The following is a 9357-nucleotide window of genomic DNA, read 5'->3' on the forward strand; positions in this document are numbered from 1 at the left end:
ACAATCATTTTGCACAACCAAAAATCAAGAAGGATACTTACTCAGGTAGTGTTTGTTTAGATTGAAAACGATCAAGAATTGTTGATCCTTCTGATATTTGGATTTGAATCCCTAAAGCAGCTTTAAACCAAACTGTCTGTTTGGATCATTTGGCTAAACTTCACTGGTCAGAATATTACTTGCTGCTCTACATCTGACCTTGACTTAGGGCATAGGAAGCAGAAACTCCAGGACAAATCTGGGACTTGCCCAGTGTATGTTATAGAAATATTCACTTTAGTGGTCTGCAGAGACACCCTTCAAAGAACATAACCAGGATATTAAATATCCATTTCTTACTGTCTTAGTTTTTTAATTCATTAGAGCTGGAACAGAAGACCAAGAGAATTGTAGGGACCAGCCCCACAGAGTCGGTGGGTTTTTCTCCCCATGTGTGGAGATGAGAGATTGTAGAAATAAAGACACAAGACAAAGAGATAAAAGAAAAGGCAGCTGGGCCCAGGGCACCACTACCACCAAGACATGGAGACCGGTAGTGGCCCCGAATGCCAGGCTGTGCTGACATTTATTGGATACAAGACATAGGGGCAGGGTAAGGAGTGTGAGCCATCTCCAGTGATAGGTAAGGTCACGTGGGTCACGTGTCCACTGGACAGGGGGCCCTTCCCTGTTTGGCAGCTGAGGCGGAGAGAGAGAGGAGACAGCTTACACCATTATTTCTGCATATCAGAGACTTTTAGTACTTTAACCAATTTTGCTACTGCTATCTAAAAGGCAGAGCCAGGTGCACAGGATGGAACATGAAAGCAGCCTAGGAGCATGACCACTGAAGCACAGCATCACAGGGAGACAGTTAGGCCTCCGGATAACTGTGGGTGGGCCTGACTGATGTCAGGCCCTCCACAAGAGGTGGAGAAGTAGAGTCTTCTCTAAACTCCCCCAGGGAAAGGGAGACTCCCTTTCCTGGTCTGCTAAGTAGCGGGTGTTTTTCCTTGGCACTGATGCTACCGCTAGATCATGGTCCACTTGGCAACAGGCTTCTTCCCAGATGCTGGCATTACCGCTAGACCAAGGAGCCCTCTAGTGGCCCTGTCTGGACTTGACAGAGGGCTCACACTCTTGTCTTCTGGTCACTTCTCACCATGTCTCTTCAGCTCCTATCTGTGTATAGCCTGGCTTTTCCTAGGTTATGATTGTAGAGCGAGGATTATTATAATATTGGAATAAAGAGTAATTGCTACAAACTAATGATTAATGACATTCATGTATAATCATGTCTATGATCTAGATCTAGTATAACTCTTGTTGTTTTATATATTTTATTATATTGGAACAGCTCGTGCCCTCGGTCTCTTGCCTTGGCACCTGATTGGCTTGCCCCCCACATCTCCCCCTTTTTATTAACTAGAATTGCCATCACCATCATTGCTTGTCGTTGACTTTGGACTTGTTTCCGGACTCCTTGGAGGCATCAGCAGACTAAAAGAGACAACATAAGCATACCAGTATTAATAATGCCAGTGACAACAATGATCCTCCAAGGGGTTTGATCCATTTAAAGGGATTAAGATCAGATAATTCTTTAGTTATTCCTTCAAAAATGTCTGAGCCAGGAACAGTGGATAAATGAGCCTGTGAAGCCTCAAAAATTTGTACTTTAAGTTTTGAAATATCCAAGGTTAAGTTATCATCCCAGGCTTTTAAATGTCTTGAGACCTTTTCCCAGCTATGCTGATCTTTATTATAAGCATAAGGCATTATGCAGTAATCAGAAGTATTCCAATCACACTGTAATTGCATACAGTGTTCCAAATTCATAACTCTATTTCCCAATCATATTACACATTGGCAGAGATCATTAATTTGATTAGCTAATTTTTGATCAATTTGAGCCTGAGAATTCCAAAGTCTGGAGGATTTTTTTTGCCATGCTTCAACACATTGAGTGGTTTGAACAGAATTGTGAATCACAACTCCAGCAGTTGCCACTGTTGCAGTAACCGCAATTAGACCTGCAATGACTGCAATAAGAGTAAAAACAAATCTCTTTGTTCTTTTGAGGATACCTTTAAGAACTTCATTGACTATGTATATAGAGGGGGAAGACTCCCACGGATGATGTGAAGAAACTGGTATCCATACCCCCTCCCTAGCACTTACCAAGAGAATACTTGTTGTGGGATTAAAAGTAGCATCAATGCACGTGAACAGCTTACAATTATCACATTCTATAGTTTGTGTACTGGGAATGATAATTATATTTCTAACCAACAGCAGGTGAGTGGGTTTGACACAACTCCTGATGGGTGTTACCTGTTTAGATATCAAGGTGATGTTGAATGTGGGTGTTTTGGTATTAGTGTGAAGGAGTTGATAAGTAGTGTTCCATATCCTTATTCCTGTTATAGCTGCAGCTAATTTCCATAATTCAGGATATTCTGGGGTAACAATGGGATGAATCATTTTTGGTCTAGGAGGAACAATGCCTGCGTCCATCCATTTAAATGGGTAAGGAGACAACTATTGTGTCAACCTGTATGACTGCCATCCATCCTTTATATAATCTAACAAATAATTATACTCCGAGCATGAGGTATTTTTGCTGGAGCAATCCTGCGAATAATGCTCTTTTGGAGCCCAATCAATAACAGTTCCCATGGCTAGACTTTGGAGCACAATGGCTTTGGGAGCATTACAATCATTCCATAAAATTGAATTCAGTAGAAAAGGCCCCTTTGTAGGTTTCTTTGGGCAGTCTGGCAGTCCTTTTGTTTTATTGCTGTTAGTAGTGACAGGAGCCCTCAATTCCTCAAGAGGCTTAAGTTTAACAGTGAGAAGTTGAAAAGAATTGCTACTAAACACATTATGTACTTGATAAGAATCATTTGTTAAGGATGGTACGGTCCACATCCAATTCTGGTAAGAATAAGCTAAACAGCCAGGTGATACACAGTGGTGGGTATTTATAGTCAATTGACAGATTAAAGTGCATACCTTCTTCTTCCGGTTGAGCTGGAAACCTATCATCATTAGGGACCAGCATGAATGCACTATTATTAGTGTAAACTTCTACTGAGGAGTCCATCCAGGAGACAGACCAAATTAAAGGGGGAAAAGGAACATATGCCCAGTAGGTATAATTTTGAGTTGCCCCAACTGGTGGTATACTTACCGCTGCACCGACTACCATAAAGGCAGCCAGAATTATATTACTGGTTGTTTTAGGGATTCCTTTTTCTTTTAATAAATATTCTGTGTGATGGGATAAGACCTTTATTTGACCCCATGTTGGTGGAGTTGAACGAGTGGTGTTGTAGGTCACACAGCGAGATTTTGTCTCAATGTCGAGGTCATGAAGTTTATGTGTCAGGAGGCGAAATTTCCTCCTCGGTTTTTGAGGGGTCTTTGCCTTTTGTTTCTGGGAACGTTTCATCTTTGGAGTTATGGTGCAATTTCAGTTGTCGGGAGGGGACCCACACGGGCTGTAGTCCTTTTCCTGGGGAAACACAAGCAAAACCCCTACCCCATGTTACGACTGTGCCTAATTCCCATTTGTTAGTTGCATCCTTCCACCATACCCGCATTCCTTTTTGTGGATCAAATTTACTTCCAGTGAAATGTTGTTCTGCCACTGTAAAAGGTTGATTTCTTGCTAGGTTTAAGAAATTTAGTGTAAAAAGAGCCAGATTTAACTGAGCATGAGGAGTGGCAGCATCCCTCTTTGTTTTAGTGTCCTGTTTTCGAAGTTGATCTTTGAGTGTTTTATTGGCTCGTTCCACCAAGGCCTGTCCTTGAGAGTTATAGGGGATGCCAGCTGTGTGAGTAATTGCCCATGTCTGAGTGAACCTTTTAAAAGCAGCACTAGTGTATCTGGGGCCGTTGTCAGTTTTCAGTTTCTCGGGACAGCCCATCACCGAGAAATACGAAAGCATATGTCGTTTAACATGAGCTGTACTTTCCCCTGTGTGACAAGTGGCCCAGATAAAATGAGAAAAGGTGTCAATAGTTACATATATTAAAAAAGCTTGCCAAAAGCAGGATAATGAGTCACGTCCGTTTGCCAGAGAGCATTCTGTGAAAGTCCTCTAGGGTTAACTCCTGAAGAAAGTGTCTGTAAAATTAACACTTGACAAGTAGGACAGTGACGCACATGGTTTTAGCTTGTTTCCATGTAAGGGGGAACTTTTTTTGGAGTCTTGCAGCGTTGACATGAGTTAAAGTATGAAAATTTCGTGCATTTGTAAAAATGGGAGCAACTAATATATCAGCTCTGGCATTAGCTTCCAAGAGGGGTTTGGGGAGGGGTGTGTGGGCCTGAATGCGAGTAATGTAAAAAGGAGAAGACCTTGCTTTGAGCACAGACTAAAACCTTTGAAAAAGAAAGAATAGGTTATCATTAGGCAGAAATTTGATTAAGGCAGTTTCAATGTTGCGAGCAACATGTACTACATACGCCGAGTGAGAAAGAATGTTAACTGGTTCAGGGAAATCTTCAAGGACAGCCATAACAGCAAGTAGCTCAGCTCATTGTGCTGAAATAGCTCCTGTATTAAGAACACGTTCTCTTTGTCCTGTATATGCTGCTCGGCCATTACAGGAAGCATCAGTAAAAACAGTGACAGCTTCAGCCAGTGGGGTGTTTCTAGTAATGTTAGGTAAAATCCAAGAAGTGAGGAAGGAACTGAAATAATTTTACATTAGGATAGTGATTATCAATTATACCCGGGAAAGTTGCCAAATGTACTTGCCAAGCGATGCAGGTTGCAAAAGCCTGTTGGACTTGTAATCGGGTGAGGGGAACAATGATTTTTTTTTGGTGGGGGGGGGGGGGCGCTTAATAACCTTGTCTTCTAACTGCATTCCTAAATAGCGATAAGGAGAAGAAGTTTGGATTTTTTTGGGGGCAATAACTAAACCGGCTGCTGCAACTGCTTTTTGTACTGCAGAAAAACAAGATATTAACACAGAGCGAGAAGTTGCCGCGAGATCAGCTGCCTGCTGAGCAAGATCAGCGGGCTGTAGCTGATTTTGTGTCGCAGGACGGCAGGGAGGCTGTAAAATTACAGGAAATTGCCAGGCTTTGGGATCCTCATATTCTCTTGCCTGTGCTATAGCCCTGATAAGAGGAGTGTCATTTTGAGGAATGTATGTAACTTGTTGCTTGTGAGTGGCAAACTTGGGTAGACGAGATTACTTGCTGAGCAGGTCTTTCATGGGCCTGAAATCCAGGCTGCCACTGCAACTGTGGACCAGGCTTCAAGGGAGCCTGTGACTTCAAGGGAGTCCGATTAGCAGAAAAGGAACCAGGCCTCAAGGTATCCTGTGACTCCAGGGGAGTCCGTGACTCTAGCCGAGTCTGATTAGGAGGAAAAGAACCAGGCTTCAAGAGAGCCTGCGACTCTAGCCGAGTCCAATTAGGAGGAAAGGAACCAGGCTTCAAGGGAGCCTACGGCTCTAACAGAGTCTGACTAGGAGGAAAAGAAACAGGCATGAGAAAACTAGGCTGTGGAGGGATAGGGTTGAGGGCCTCATTACTGGGTGGAACAGGCAGAAGGTTGACAGCCCTACAGCAGGGCTGAACAGGGACAGAGTTGAGATAATACAGGAGGGTTTTTATAAAGTTTAAATAAGCCGAGTACTTAGTACTGGCCTGTCCCATAGTGTCCCCAGAATACTGAGTGCTCAAGCTTACCACCAAGCTTATTGACCGCAATCCTCAGGAATCTCTCGTCGAAATCCTCTGCTGAGTCCCGCACTCAAGGTGCAACTTCACACAGCGAGGGAGAGCCCCACGTCGGAGCGCCAGATGTAGGGACCAGCCTCACAGGGTCAGTGGGTTTTTCTCCCTGTGTGCAGAGATGAGAGATTGTAGAAATAAAGACACAAGACAAAGAGATAAAATTGGAGACAGCTGGGCCTGGGGGACCACCACCACCAAGACGCAGAGACCGGTAGTGGCCCTGAATGCCAGGCAGCACTGATATTTATTGGATACAAGACAAAGGGGTAGGTTAAGGAGTGTGAGCCATCTCCAATGATAGGTAAGGTCACGTGGATCACGTGTCCACTGGACAGGGGGCCCTTCCCTGTTTGGCAGCTGAGGCGGAGAGAGAGAGGAGACAGCTTACGCCATTATTTCTGCATATCAGAGACTTTTAGTACTTTCACTAATTTTGCTACTGCTATCTAGAAGGCAGAGCCAGGTGTACAGGATGGAATATGAAAGCGGACTAGGAGCATGACCACTGAAGCACAGCATCACAGGGAGACGGTTAGGCCTCCGGATAACTGTGGGTGGGCCTGACTGATGTCAGGCCCTCCACAAGAGGTGGAGAAGTAGAGTCTTCTCTAAATTCTCCCGGGGAAAGGGAGACTCCCTTTCCTGGTCTGCTAAGTAGCGGGTGTTTTTCCTTGGCACTGACTCTACCACTAGACCATGGTCCACTTGGCAACAGGCAAGATGCTGGCATTACCGCTAGACCAAGGAGCCCTCTAGTGGCCCTGTCCGGGCGTGACAGAGGGCTCACGCTCGTCTTCTGGTCACTTCTCACCATGTCTCCTCAGCTCCTACCTCTGTATGGCCTGGCTTTTCCTAGGTTATGATTGTAGAGCGAGGATTATTATAATATTGGAATAAAGAGTAATTGCTACAAACTAATGATTAATGATATTCATGTATAATCATGTCTATGATCTAGATCTAGTATAACTCTTGTTGTTTTATGTATTTTATTATACTGGAACAGCTCGTGCCCTCGGTCTCTTGCCTCGGCACCTGGGTGGCTTGCTGCCCACAGAGAATGGCTTTTGAGTCAGATGTATCTGGGTTTGAAATCTCAGCTCTTCCTCTTTGCTCCTTTGAGCTCGAGACATGGTATTTTTTTTGCTTATTTGCGTAAATAATTGTTCATTATGATTTCACATAACAGGAAGTCATGAGATGGTTGGTTCTAAGAGCGGCTCAGCAACTTGACCATGTTATCGAGGCTTTTCTGATCCTATCACATTAACAATGTCATTCCTCATGGGTATAAGATGGCTGTGGTAACTCCAACCACCACACCTTCACGGGGCAAAGTCCTTAGTAGAAAGGGAACATATGTATCAGGGAAAAGAGTCCTTCCCAGGAACCTCTAATAGATTTCCCTCTCATCCACCTAGCCAGAAATAGGCCACAGGCCGACCCCTAAACCAATCACTGACAAAAGAGAGTAGGATTATCACTATGGACTTAAATCAGTCATAATTCATTCCTGAGGGGCAGAATTCACATTGTCACTAAAGAGCACATGGTCAAATTGGAATCCTTTTAGGAGGCTAAAAAAACGGTAGGATAATATTGGTTTGGCAACTGTCAGCCTCTATCACACCATTGATAAATGTCTTGCCTCCCTGTTCAGACTGTCTCTGAAATAGGCAATTTGACAACGGCCCTTGGGGAAGGAGCAGCAGGCTTGTTACCCCTCAGCTGTTTTTTGTTTGTTTGTTTTTGTTTTTGCATGAGAATTTCTTTATCTTGCATCATCAACATTCTTTTTCTTCCAATGAGTATTCCTATTATAATTTTTTCACCATCAAAAACTTTAAAAAAGTTTTTGCCTAGCAGTTGAGGACAGTATGATCTCCATCTCTTTGTCCAAATTCTAAGGCTGAGAGAGTAAACTGTTTATTTATAAATCAGCACTCTAAGTTAACATCAAATTAAGTCTCCATCAGAGAGGAAAGAAGACAATTTTGCTCCCCTTTAATTAAATGTTGTGAACATCTGTTGCTTCCACCAACACTGTGTTACCAGTGCTTTACTGGAGGTAACTCTGTCTTACTTTATATTCCAAGAAGCTAACATGTTTTCTCACTCACAGATGTTCAAGAAAGTTTGCATTAAAAATAATCTCTGTACACATAGTTTCACTCAAAGTTACTTGGCAAAGTCATAAGACAAGATTCTTGATTTGGCATTAATTAATTTTGTCTTTTTCTTTCTTTCTTTTTTTTTTTGGAGACGGAGTTTCGCTCTTGTCACCGAGGCGGGAGGGCAATGGCACGATCTCAGCTCACTGCAACCTCTGCCCTCTGGGTTCAAGCTATTCTGCTGCCTCAGCCTCCCAAGTAGCTGGGATTATAGGCTCCCACCATCACGTCTAGCTAATTTTTTTGTATTTTCAGTAGAGATGGGGTTTCATCATGTTGGCCAGGCTGGACTCGAACTCCTGACCTCAGAGATCCGCTGGCCTCAGCCTCAGAAAGGGCTGGGATTACAGACGTGAGCCACCACTTCTGGCCACTTTCTATTTTTTTTTTTACTATTATACTTCAGGCAGTTTAGCAATGATTTTCCAGTTTGCTGTGAAAGCAACAAGTGGTGTTGGCAGTGTCAGCTCATGAACTGACATTATTTGGCATAGAGTAGGCATAGAGATTAGTCTGTTTTCATAGCACAAAGGCCCCTATTCTTCCCAAGCTTATTGGTACACATCAGTCCCAGCGACCATGGTTGAGGAATATCAGGGATTTAGGGGCCAGCTCATCACATCTTAAACTTCAGCCCTGTGTCTGAGTCAAAGCAAGGCGTACGTGCACAGTATCCACTGTAACTTGTTTGGCTGGTTTTCATGGGTTAACCAGTTGACTTTAATGGTCAACACATTTCCCAGTTTGAAAAGTCAAAATCAATGTGTAATACTAGAATTCTTATGAAAATGAAGTATGTAAAGATATTTTGGCCAGGTGCGGTGGCTCACGCCTGTAATCCTGCACTTTGTGAGGCCAAGGTGGGCGGATCATGAGGTCAGGAGATCGAGACCATCCTGGCTAACATGGTGAAACCCCATCTCTACTAAAAACATAAAAAATTAGCTAGGCAAGGTGGTGGGTGCCTGTAGTCCCAGGTACTAGGGAGGCTGAGGCAGGAGAATGACGTGAATCCAGGACGCAGTGCTTGCAGTGAGCTGAGATTGAACCACTGCACTCCAGCCTGGGCGACAGAGCCAGACTCCATCTCAAAATAAAAAAAAAAAAGAAAAAACACAAAAGATATTTTAGGCAAGCCTGAAGGAAGTGAAAATCAAGAATAGCTACCAATAAGGAACTTTAGAATATATATATATATGTGTATATAGATATATATATATATACACACACATATATATACACGTATATATATACGTATATATACACGTGTATACATATATATATATATACATGTGTATATATATATATTTTTTTGAAAACAGGAAGCTATGATTACCCTCAGTCTCCATCTGTCACTTGATGTAACACTGCACATTCTCTAGGGACTACCCTGGCAGGGAGAGGGTCTCGGATACATCAGAGACTCTTCTGTCTTGAAACATGAAC

This window comes from Gorilla gorilla, chromosome 3 (genome assembly GCF_029281585.2).
Source record: "Gorilla gorilla gorilla isolate KB3781 chromosome 3, NHGRI_mGorGor1-v2.1_pri, whole genome shotgun sequence".
Taxonomy (NCBI): Eukaryota; Metazoa; Chordata; class Mammalia; order Primates; family Hominidae; genus Gorilla; species Gorilla gorilla.